We start from the raw sequence: 12,389 nt of genomic DNA on the forward strand, positions 1-12,389 counted from the left end.
ATCTAATTATGAGTTTCATCATCGAGGGTGCCGTGAAAGGCACTGTGTGCTGCAGGGATGGAGTCATACAGCACCGCCAGGCTTTCTGCTGACCTCATTGACATGAGCAGACTGCTATGGACAAAATACATCTCTTGCACATCTGGTAATTGGTGTTCCATAGTATGGATTTTATTGAGAAGGCAGTAAAAGGGAACCACAGCAGCACTGTGACACCTGCATGTTCCGTTACATGTCCTTTGGAAACGTATGGATGGTGCCGGGAGTGGAATTCAACTTGTTTGGTGTCTTGTGAGCCTGTAAGGTGGGTCATGGGCCAAGGCCTAAGCAGCCATTGCTTACATGAGGAGGTGAGGGGATCAGCTCCTGTGTTGCTTTCTTGAATTGGCATTCACTGTTAATATTTAACCACAACTCACAACTCTCCTTTCATCCCCCGGGGACTGGAAACAGTGAGATCTCCAGTTCCCTTTCTTCTCTACAAATCTAGCTGACTTTTTTCATGTTTTCAGCTGACAATGAATGCCCTGTTGAGGCTATCGTTCAGCCACATGTCATGCTGCATGTTGGCATCCTCCTGCCTGAGAGTCATAGAGTCATGGGATGGCGTGGGTTGAAAAGGACTGCAGTGTTCATCTGGTTTCAACCTCCTGCTGTGTGCAGGGTTACCAACCACCAGACCAGGCTGCCCGGAGCCACATCCAGGCTGGGAGACAGCCTGGTCTCATTGTCAGCCATTGATATGGGGGGAACTCACCCTTCCCCTCATCTGTGTTACAGATAGGCACACATCCTGGGTGTTGCTGTGGATGTATCTGAACTCTTTCATTCTAAAGCAACGACTGGTGGTTACAAACAGGGAAGAAATGAATAACGGAGCGCGTGTTCTGTGATTGCCTAATGGCTTGTTAGGGAAATTGAAGCAGCAAGTGTAGCTTTTGAATCGTGTTCACATCTTGATAATGCCACCTTTGGCACGTTTAGATCTTAAAAGGCAAAGAAACAGATTTCATTTCATGAGGAAGTTGCCTGCCACGCTCTAATACAAGGCATCTTAATGGATTATTAATGAACTCGTGAGGTGTACGTGTATCCTTGGTGCTGATAAACCACTGGCATTAAAATTCAGCAGTTCTGTAGCTAACCTAATGAAAGGATAGACGTGATGCTCAGAACAGAATGAAATAACGGCTCATAGGCCAAACAGAGAACACCTCTAACATTCCTCATATCACACGTCAGGGGACCTGCCTGTGCTGCTCAGCATTTCCATGCCCATTGCACAGTGTTTTTGTTGCTCTGCAGCTCATGTCTGGGTGAATTGAATTGCTAGCTGGAGTGGAAACTGTGTCTACTGAAGAACTGCCTGTGGTGCTGCTTACATCCCTGAGTTACAGTTTTCATCACGCTTTCAGTTGGGCGGTTATCAGAACTCAAAGGGAGAACTGAAGGCCTAAAACTTAGAACTGTGAAACCAAACCTGTTTGTGGTCCTGGTGGCTCCTTTGGGCTCCCAGCGTTTTGGTGCTTTGTTTTTCCCGAGCACCACTCGTGTAAGCAGTCTGACACTAGGTGGCATGCTGCAGCCTGACCTGATTGAAGCAGCGGCGGTCACGGATTGCTTTGGATCTCTTGTAAGAGGTTTCTTATGCCTCGATGCGGAGCCTGCGAAGCTGCTCGTTCATTGTTACTCTAGAAACCCGTATCACATCATGTGAAGCTCTCTTTTTGTCCAGGCATGTTTGCTTTTCATGCAAGTTTGATGTAGAACGCGTAAATATTTTCTTAAGTGAATGTTTGTTTTCTGGAAGTGCCTTTTGATAGGTACATGCACGTGCATTTCGGTTCGGGCTTGATTTGCAATCTGCAGGCAGTTGATTTAATCAGAGGTGTCATTTCTGGAACACAATTTGGAGTTTATAGGGGGGTACTTTGATGTTTGCCGATTTCTGCATGTGCTTTGAAACAATTATGCAGATAGCTCTCACTTACCCGTTGTACCAACCTCCCTCCAAATTGCTCGTTTGCCTGCTCTGATGGAGGTGACGTGTTCTGCTTTTCTCAGTGATGTTTCCTATGGATTGCTGTGATTTCTTGCCAGGTCGTATGGAGAGAACCTGAATAGAAGGCCTGGGATTCCTCTGCTGTTAATGTGTGTTCTGTTGGGCCATTGGAAGAGCGGTGTTAGGTGGAAATGGGCTCGCTTCCCCTGCAGCCTTCCTTCAGCATGAGGCTGACATACGCCTGTGGGTCTGCTGGAGCTGCATGGCACATGGGGAAGCTGAGGGCAGCTGGGTGGCCAGACCATGTGCTCTTTGCATGGAGGAAGCTGGGAGTCAAACAGAGTCATTTGAGCAGCGTTTTGAGCCCTTGTGTTCAGTGCTGGTAGGAAAACGTGCCTTGTTTTGACAAGTAGCACAGAGCTGATGTACATTAACATTTACAGCAGGCTCTGTTTGCAGCGGTGGGTGTTTAACAAGCCAGTGTAAAGCGTGCTTAACTCATTGCCACCTCTTCATCTATCCTATGGAAAACATTCTGCAAATAATTTGGAAAGGCCTTTTTGCTTGCTAATTGGCTGATAAAGGCTTTCCAAATCCTCTGCTGCCTTTTGTTCCATTGTGAGATGTTCCTATTTCAGTAAGTTGAGTCCAGCAAGCTGCTGATGTAATGTGCATGATGTAAGGGAGCTCATGGTGCTCCCTGAGCTGTATAGTTGTAAATTCCTTTCCAAAGTGTTGCTAAGTGGAGAGGGATGTTTTTCAGTAGGACAAAAGGTCTTCTTCCTTAAGACAGGATGGTGTAGCACGGAGAAGATGGGCACGTGCTGATGTCTGGTTGGGACTCTTACCTCCGTGTACTTCAGCTAGGCTTTAGGTGGATGCACATGCATTGGAGAAGGAATCAGTTTTTGATCTATGGGATGGAAACTGGCCTCTTGTTGGCTCTTACAGATGAGTTTGTGGAGGGGAATGGGAACAGGAATGAGCTCAGCACCATCGTATCGTTCCACACTGCAGGGGGTGTGTGGAACAGAGCCTGAGTTGCTGCCATACCTACTATCTTTTCCCCTAGATTTGGGAAACAAAGGGTTTCTTCCCCTCTAACAGAACTGGACTCACCTGGTTCCACACTGTTAAAGTTCCTGTTTGTAGTCTGTATCTGTGTGTCTGGATGGAATGGTTGTTATAGCTATGGTCACATCCTGTGCTTACTGTTTGCTTACTGTTGAATTTCTGATGCTTTTGAATGTGAAAGTGATGTTTATATACAAAACGTGGGGAGCTGTGGCCATGTCTTGTATCTCTGCTGTCCCTGCAGTGAGAGCTTGTAAATCCACAGCCAACTCGGTGTGTCTGCATGCTCACGGCTGCTATTCGTGGTGTGCTGAGAAAGTCTCTTGGTAAAGAATCTGTCTTATTCTGGGGAGGTTGTAAAGGAAGCATTTGGCAGTCATTTCCTTTTGCTTGTGAGTCTGAGCATGCTTTGTGTTATAATAGTTTAAACATACCACGGGCTGTTGATAGAGGTATCAAATTTTCCATTCCCAAAGTAACTTTTAGTTGAAACTGGAGGGAAGAATGGGCAAGCTTCCATTGTTATACAGCTGCTTTGATAGAGCTGAGAAAATGTTTGCTTGCTTCTTCCTTCCCTTCTGTGCTTGAGCTGCACACTCCTGCTATGGGTTATTGTACAGCCCACAGCACCGCTGCCTACCGAAGGTTTTGTCCTGCTGGTTCTTATGATAACCAACATTTAATTACTTTCTTTAATCCACGTATTACATTTCCACATGTTAATATTTCCTGTGACGTTGTGGCTTTTAGCAAACGTTTCCTTTGTGCTTTAATACCTTCTAACATCACCTTAGGGTTAAATTCAAGGAGCTGCTGGGTGGGTTGAGGTATTGCTGTATGCAGACCACAATCTGGTGGACAGGATTGGGTTTTGTTTTGATATCTTTGGTTTACTCAGCATCATTCTGCAATCTGGCATTTTCCAGGGCAGGGATTTTCTGACAGATGTGAACTTTTTCTGCTTCAGTGTCTGCCTTGCCTGCCTTGTTTTGGTTTCCTGCTGTGCAGAGCTGTAGCCGGGTTTCAAGTTGCTTGTCTCACTCCTTGTTCTCTAGCAGCTTGGTCACAGTATCCCAACTGAATTGATTACGTTTTGTACTTACATACTTAGATAAAGTACGTGAAAGCTTTTGTTGTAAACATCCTGCCAAGTAGCCGAGCTTCTTGCCTCAGTCATCCCTATGACCTTTCGTCACTACTTGCTCAGCTCTTCCTATAGTGAGCATGCTGGCTTTCCTCCTGGACCTGCAGCTCTTTTGGAGCACTGTCCTGGACTCAGCTTAAAATGTGAATGGAAAAGGCTGTCCCCTGCCCCTTCCTTGTGTTCATCTTTTCTTTGAAGCTGCAGGATCCCAGCAAGGAGCCCCAGCACCTCTTCAGGCAGCCTGTGCCAAGGCTTGGTCACCAGCGCAATGAGGATGTAATCTTGTGGTCTGTGCGAGCTCCTGTGCTCCAGTTTGTGCCCATGTCCTGACCCTGTTCCTTTCCCCCCTCCTCTAAGTGTTCCTAGACATGGGTGGGATCCCCCGCTCTGGTTCCTCTTCCCCAGGCACAGCAGCCCCAGCTCCCAGCTGTCCTGGCAGATGCTCCAACCCTATGTTCAGCCTCAGGGCTCTTTGGACCCTTCCTGTGTGCCCATCCCCTTGGTGCTGGGGGCCAGGGTTGGACCTGGTGCTTGAGGTGTGCCCCTGTGCTGAGCGGGATGGGAAAAGGTGCTCCATTCCCACATACTGCCTGCCTCAGGAGCTCGTCTTCTTAGCATTTGGAGGGGGGAGGCTGCGGGCTGGCAGTGCTCTGAACGCTCACTTAATTGTGTGGGGACTTGAGATCACAAAGAGCTCCTAGTGGGCTCCATAACAACTGTTTATTTTTTCATTTTTTCCTCAACACTTCCTCAGCTCGGTCTTTCTGTGAAATCCGGAGATTTCCAGCATGTGAAATTGCTTTAGCAGTCTTCACAGCTCCCTGGGGGAGCAACTTTTGTTTTCTCTCTTCCCTACTGTGACAGAAATGCTGCGTGCATCCAAGATGCTGTATAAAAATAACCCAGCGGATTTCTTTCAGGCATGCAGAGCGGAGTTCTGCAGGGCTCCCTTCATGTCCTTGAAGTCTCTATCACCACTCTGCAGCCGAGGTGATGTGCTGACTGTACCGGCAGCCCTCCTTGGGTTGGATCACAGGTTCTAGATGGGTTGAGAACAAACCCAAAGCGACCTAATAACAAGCAGCTGTATGGGCAGAAAGTGAGTTCTTCCCAGCTTTGTTTTTCAGAGGGATGTCAGTGCTTTGGTCCTAATGAGCAAACAGTGGGGCCTGGAGGTGGTGCTGGCTGCCCAGGGGGTGGCTGGTGGCAGTTGGAGCAGCGCCTGGAATTGTGGGGGGGCAGCAGTTGGGGCGGTTGGGTCTAGATGCTGCTGTGGCTGTGTTGGTGGGGTCCTCCTGCCCCCAGCACTCACCTGGGGGTGGATTTTAGTGCTGATTCCTAAAGGCTCGCAGGTGGATCGGAGGTCTTCTAAAACACGAGCGCCGTGTAAGTACAAAGTGGAAATCGGGGCTTTTGAGCCATGAAATACACAATAGAGCAAGAACTGGTTCACTTCAGTGGGATCTGTGTTTGGTGCTGCGTAAATAGAGGCTTAGAACAGAACCACCTAACAGCCTCCCCAGAACGCTGACGGTTCCTGGTCCGGAAAGAATACAGATTCCATTGGGGAGATCTGGAACCGTTAAGAAAATGGCAGATCCAAATGATGGAGTTTCCAAAGCAGATTGAAGTAGCCCTACCTGCTGACTTGGTGCCTCTTGTTGCCTGCTGGAGAAACTTGTGCTGAGGCCTGGAATTAAGTGACAGAACTGAAGCAGAGCTGTGGCAGCGTGTTGTTGTTAGCTGGTTCTCCTTGAACCTGCTCCCTTCCTCTTCTTTCCACCCCATTGCCAAACCTGAAGGGAGAGCTTGATTTATGTGAAGCTGAGAGCGGCGTTAAGTCTCCTTTTAAAAATAGGTTTGGCTTAGCAGGGGTTTAATATGTGACACTTGTTGCTCGCCTGAGCTGGGAAGTGATGTAGTATTAGCTTTTAGAAAGCACTTGTCACAATTGCGTCTCCGTGTGCTCTTAAAATGAATTGAAGTTACTTTATTGCTTTGGTACAGCGTGTGCAAGGCAGGTGGTGCACTTGAACCTGCTTTGAACCAAGTGAGCTGGATGGCCCCAGTGAGCTGCAGGCTGGTGTTTGTGGGGCTCTTTGCCCTGGTAGACCTTGAGCTGTTCCTCTGGAGCTGATGTCAGTGCTGCTGGTGGGCATCGCCTTGAAGCTGTGGGATGTGTGCAGTGCTGTCAGCGTGGTACATGGCAGTGTGTGAGGTGGGCTTTGGGTTGGGAAGGACGCTTGTGAGAAGCAGAGAATGCAGCTGTGTTGCTGCAGGTGGCGTGTTGGGAAGTGGCAGATATGAATTGAATGGCCCGTTTTCAAAAGGCAAGATGGAAAACGCCCGTTGCAAATGGAGCTGTACTCGGTGTGTGGTTTGTTTTACTCAGTGGAATGGGGGCAGAGGAAGGCCCGATTAGTGCAAGCTGAGTTGCTCCCCATGGCAGTGATGGATGCTGGAGCGGTTGTGTTCATTCAGGAACCTCCCTTGTGCTGCATGCAACCAGATGGGACTTCAGATGGCTCTGCTGCCAAAGCCCCACGTTGTTCACCTGGCTCTGCAGGCAGCACCTGAGGCTGCAGTGCTCTCCAGCTCTGCTGTGATCCAGGTCCTGCTGCCCAGCAATCTGCACGCTAACAGCATACACAAACCCTACAGGTTGATGCACGTTGCCAGCTGTCTCCTATGAGCAGTGGTTCGGAGTGGTTCTGTCCTAAAGTGACGAGGTGGTTTTAATAGATCCCGTCAAACAGTATTTTTGCAAATAAACGGAACTTGGCCTGAATGAACTTTCTGCTGGGAAGCAATTTTGGAAGTCATGGGAAGCCGATACTTCCTCCAGCACACTCTGGAGCAGTCGGTTCATCTCAGTGGCTTGCCAGATGTCAGACCACATTTGATTAGGAAATTGCAGTGAGGATAGATGCCGCGTGGTTGCTTTGTGCTGACCCAAGGGTTGGATCTCAGCCCGGGCAGGTCTGCAGCTCTCGCAGAGCTCCTTGGTGCTGGAGCTGATCTCGAGGCAGCTCCTCCAGGCCGGGCTCCAGCAGTGATTTATGTATTGCTAAGGTCTTCGCTTGGATTCGCAGGACAGGGCAGAAGCGTGTGCTGCTCCGTGCTACCCGCACAGTGCACCAGGTAAACGCTCGCTATTACAAACCAGAAAGGCCAATTATAAGCGTACGATGAAGGCGAACGGGTTTTGCCGAGCAGATGAATTTACGCGGGGGGAGGGCAGGCTTTTTCCAGCAGCACGCTTCGGTCCTTCCGACCCACATCCCGGCCGGCCCCGCAGGCCTTCGCGCGTGTGAGGGCGGTTCGGAGGGGCCGAGGCCGGGCCGCGCTCCGCGCCGGGTTTTCCCCCTCGCCGCCCGCCGGGCCGCGCTCCGTGCCCGCCTCCTGCCGCTGCCGGGCGGGTGGCGGCGGGCCCGGGGGGACGAGGCTCGCTCCGCCGCTTCTCCGCGCCCGGCCCAGCTGCCTGCACGCCGGGCGGCCGGCGGAGGGGCCTCCTTTTGTTCGCCGGCCGCGCCCGCTGCTCGTGGCTTCTCCTCGGCTCCGCGGGAGATCCGCCGCCAGCGGGTGAGTGCCGGGGCACGGCGGTGCAGAAGGGGGGACCGCGGCGGCTGCTCCGGGGCTCCTTCCCTTTGGGGGCTGCGCTGTTGTCCGAGCGTTGTTTTTTTTCCCTATGGGGAAAGTTGGGTCAACTCGGTGGGTGAGGGTGGCCCGAGGAGTTCAGGATGAGTGTGGACCCTTTGGCTTCACTTCTGCGTTGTTGTATAAACGGGCCAAGCTAAACGGGTGTGCTGTGTTTAATTTCTTACTGGAAACGGATGGGATAAGGAGATGGAGGGCTGGTGTGGGGCTGGCCCAGACGAGCACACTCACCCCACACAGAACGCCTTTGGAGCGACGCAGCATGAGCTCCCCGTGGGGCTGCCGGCCGGCTGTGTGCCCACAGTGCTGCCCTGCGAGGGCACCCGGGCCTGGTTGGAGCCCAGCACGAGGCAGCAGGGGATGCTCAGATATCCGCTGTGCTCCACAGCAGTGTTTCTTTTGGGAGCTGAGAGCTGGAAGTAAACAGGACTTAAAGCCCGGCAGACAGAGCAGTGCTATGCCGATGTAAAGCCATTAATCTGCAGGCAATTAGTTCCAGCCGTGCAGCCAGCTCGGCGTTTTTTTTTTTGTCAGTATTTTTTTTTGTTCTTACAGACGACGGCGTATTTCAGGACTTAGAGCCTAGTAAATATCACAAGACAGACATTTCAGGCGCTTAGCAGCAAGTTGAGAAGCGTGTGGGAGCAGCGTTTAAAAAGCCCTTATTTGTGTTTCCAGCCCTGTAATTTAGCAGCGTTTCCAACTATTTTTATCGAGCTCAGTGGGAGCAGCAGAAGGTGGCAGCGAGCTGTTGGATGTGGCCATGCTGTGAGGGTTCCACCATTCCCCCCTCCTGCTGTGGAGCAGCATTGCTGTGTTGCACGGTGAGGCTTGTGCTGCGTGTGAGCAGCTTTCCAGAGAAAGGCAATGAAGAATTTATCTGTTCTTGCGGTCGGGATTTATGAATTGAGGCTCGGGCTGACGTCATGTATCCTCCCGCTTCCTTTGTGTGCGTGTGTTAGAGTTGATAGTGCTTTGTTTTACTTCAAATAGCCGCGGCTGTGCCTCAGAGTCCCCCTGCAGCTCTCTGTTGCTGTGGCCCTCGGTGCTGTTGGTTCTGTTGTGCCTGGGTGAGTCGCTTCTATGTGAAGTAGATGAGTCCTTAATTGTGATTATCACAGTGCTGCACGCAGCTGTTCTGCCTGCATTGGCTGTCTGAAGCCTTACTGCAGGTTGTGGGGATACTCTCTCTGTGTCTCAGCTCTTCTTAATGTAGAGGTGACAAGGTGGGACTTTAATTTCCTGGTGCGAGTGGTTAATAGAGCATCTCAGAGGGCTTTTGGTTTTACTTTGTGTAAAGAATATAAGCTGTTTGTTACTCAACTAATCCTAAGGCTTTGTTTTTAGGTAGCACAGCCTTCACCAATCCATACATGCAGCCTGGAGGTCCCAGCAGCTGCTGTAGCTTCTGGTTGGTGCTGTTATTGCCACAGGGATGGACCTCTGTCTGGATGGAGCCACTTAGAGAGTTGTTGTCTTCAACACCTTTAGAAAAGCTCTATAGAAACAAAGCCGTTCCATGTTGGCACCCGAGATTAGTCTTCCTGCTGCTGAAATGCAGATTGAATGGGTCAGGTGCAGCAGGTGAACAGAGTGCACATCCCCACCAGGTCAGGCTGGCTGCAAATCAACACATTTCTGGTCAAATGGGATTGGGAAACAGCAAAACCCAGCGTTCCTGCAGTCTGTTGGTACGTGCTGCTAACGTGCTGTTCCACCTGAGGTCTGCTGACTGGTTTACAAACAAACCCAAAGCAGTCACGAAGGCAGAGGGTGCAGGAATAGATACGTGTTGATGATCACGGTACACGAAAGGCTGTTTTTCCCCCAAGGGATTTTCAAATTAAGGATGTTTCTTTGCAGCATTAGTCTGGCCTCTGACAGATGAACGGATTAAGTGTGGTGGCTGGGCTTGTTACGGGCCCCAGCTGTTGGCCTGAATCTCTGCTGGCCATTGCTATCCCTGCTGTAGGGCCAGGGGCAGCTGGTTTATGAGCACAACTCCTTTCTGACCTGCTGCCATTAGTTAAACAAGTCACAAGTGCGGTTCAGTCGAGTGCAGCAGCAGAAAGCAGAAGCAGCTCAGGTGCTCAGGAAGCAGAAGTTGTGTTATAACCTGTGGCATAAGGCTGTGCTCAGTAAGGTGATTTACGGGAACATAGAACAGCTATTGATGTGTCAGGCTGGGTTAAGTAACAGAGGATAGGCACCATGAGAAGCTTCCTATAAGCTAATTAGCTTTGTTTATGAAAGCTCTATAAATGGATCAGAGGGATACCTGTTTTCTGTGCTTCTGTAACAAAGCTGGAATTCTTTCCAGAAGAAAGGACAAAAGTAATATTTATACTGAGCTTTGCCTGGGCTGGTGATTGCAGTTCTGACCCTTGGATGCAAGGTGTGAACAAACAGCGCTGACAAATGTAAATAATTAAAGCCAGCTGGCCTTCTTTAGGACTTATTTTCAAGTTTTGCCAAGAAAAGACCTTTGTGATTGCATGAACGCTTTGCTACTGGGATAAAACTTGGTTGTGATGTGTGAGTTTGCCTGTGATTCTAAGCATGTGGTTTAGAAATACGCTTTTTCCTGATGTTAGCAAAAGCACGAGATAAATCTTCTTGAATCTTCTTGAAACATGCAAAACCCTGCGTGCTTTGCTTTCAGCGCTGTTTTCTTCTTGAACTTGCTTAGAGAGATCAAAATGACTCGGTTTGGAGATAAAGCTGAGATCCTGTTAATACACAGTAAGTGTTTCTGCAGCATCTGGGGGCTGATAAGCTTACGTTCTGCTTGTTTAGAGTGAAGGGCATTGCGTAGATGGAACGCTGGGTTCTGTGGGTGTGCTGATGTTGTTTTAAAAGGCTGGGGGCTGTTTTGGTGGCTGGTAGGGACTGGAGGAAGTGCAGGGATCAGTCATTGCAGTGGTAGTGTAACTCATTGCTCTGTCACTGCTCGTTTATCTGGGCAGTAAAATGATAGCAGTAACACAAACATGATGTTGGAGCTTCAGGTTTCCCTCATTCCCCATCGCGGAGGTTTCAGCCTCCTAATCTAATCACCCGGTGCAATTAATCTGTTTACCTCTGATAGAACCAACATGCCACTTCCTCTGCCCTTGGAAGCTCCGTGGCTGCCAGTGCCCTCCCCAGGTGCACTACAGCAGGCCGGCACAGGGCCTGGCAATGCAGGGAGCTGTGCTTTCCTATGCTCGGAGGGTTCTTGGGTTGAGTCAATGCCTACTGATGGGATGTGGCCTTGGCATGTAGTTAAATCACACTGCTGTGAAAACAGCTGAGCCGTGGCACGAGTCAGCACAACTCAGGCACTTATGGGGTGGAAGAAAGCCCCCGTCCTTAGGTCTGCCACAGTGACAGATCCCCATAGAACTCCCTTGTTACAGGCAGTCAAAACATACTGTATTTGCTCCATTTCCTATTGAAATCTAACAAAGGAGCCAAAAATCAGATTTCCCTTTCCCGATAATAAAGCTATTCCTTTGAGATTAGAGCTGGGAATGGATTTTTCTATATAGCAGTTCCTGCTTATTAATTGAATGCTCTTAGGTAATCTCGTATGCTGGTTTGTGTGAGAGCACGAGAGGAAGAACATCACTACCCTGCATGTTTAATATTAGATCATTGTAATTGCCTTCGAGCTGGAGACCTAGCCTGTGTTTGTAGTTAAGACTGATATAAAAGAGTTAAGAGCAGCCCAAGGTTATTAGATCATTTGGAAACTGATTACCCTTTCACAGCGTAATAAAGTAATTATGAATAGTGTATGAAAATTGGTTGCAGTCTGTTTCAACATTATGACTGCCTGTCTTTAAAAGAAATTACATTGTCCTCTTTTCGTGTTGTTCCTCCCATTTGCATATTCAAAGCACGTTGGGTATTTGTCACTTCCAGCTGTAAATGCTAAAGAGCATTTACAAAAACCCAACCAAATGATGCCATCTGTTTGGATGGGTTTCCGTGAGCTTTGGTAATCCTTCACCTTGGGTCTGTTCTCTTTACAGCTCTACGTGCTGCTGTTGCTGAAGAGAGGTGCGTTGTGGAATGGAGAGTTACGAGTGGTTGAAGTTGTGATTCAAACACTGCTGATGTGAGAAATAGGTACAGCTGTGGTCTCCAAAGCGCAACTGGGGGTTGCTTACCTTGGGGTGCTGTTCTCCTGTGTGTCTTCCCCCAGACACAGGGCTGACTGTGCTGCATTCCTGCATTGTCATTAAGGTGCTGAGCGCTGCTGACCCAGCTGAAACAGCCATTGGAAGGATTAAGCATGAGATTCTGCAATGTGTTTTTTGCATTGCTCTCATGGATAGCTTACAGCTCGATGAAACTCCAGCCAGGCCAGACGTGCTCCATCAACACTGGTGTCATTTTCTTCAAAACTGCATGTCTTTTGTAGGAGGTTCCCTTGTTCCCTTATGGCTTACCAATGTGATTTGATACTAAAACACTGTGCTGGAAAACTTGTTTCGTATTCCGTCTTCAGTGTGGTTGCATTTTGAA

At 49.3% G+C, this 12,389-nt stretch overlaps 1 protein-coding gene across 5 annotated transcripts in view; it reads left to right on the forward strand.

Moving 5' to 3' along the window:
• The window catches only part of RERE (arginine-glutamic acid dipeptide repeats), a 149,104-nt gene that overhangs the window by 24,910 nt on the left and 111,805 nt on the right, over window positions 1-12,389 (forward strand). The window contains exon 1 of one of the 5 annotated variants that reach the window (XM_072354145.1): window positions 7,301-7,361. The exons of 2 other annotated variants lie outside the window; for them this stretch is intronic. The gene's annotated coding sequence lies outside the window, so the exon portion shown is untranslated. Of the gene's footprint in view, window positions 1-7,300; window positions 7,362-7,648; window positions 7,803-8,487; window positions 8,702-12,389 lie in introns of those variants that run through there. 2 more of the 5 variants (XM_072354143.1, XM_072354144.1) reach the window with 2 other exon arrangements.

The sequence above is a fragment of the Excalfactoria chinensis genome, chromosome 20 (genome assembly GCF_039878825.1).
Source record: "Excalfactoria chinensis isolate bCotChi1 chromosome 20, bCotChi1.hap2, whole genome shotgun sequence".
NCBI classification, from domain to species: domain Eukaryota; kingdom Metazoa; phylum Chordata; class Aves; order Galliformes; family Phasianidae; genus Excalfactoria; species Excalfactoria chinensis.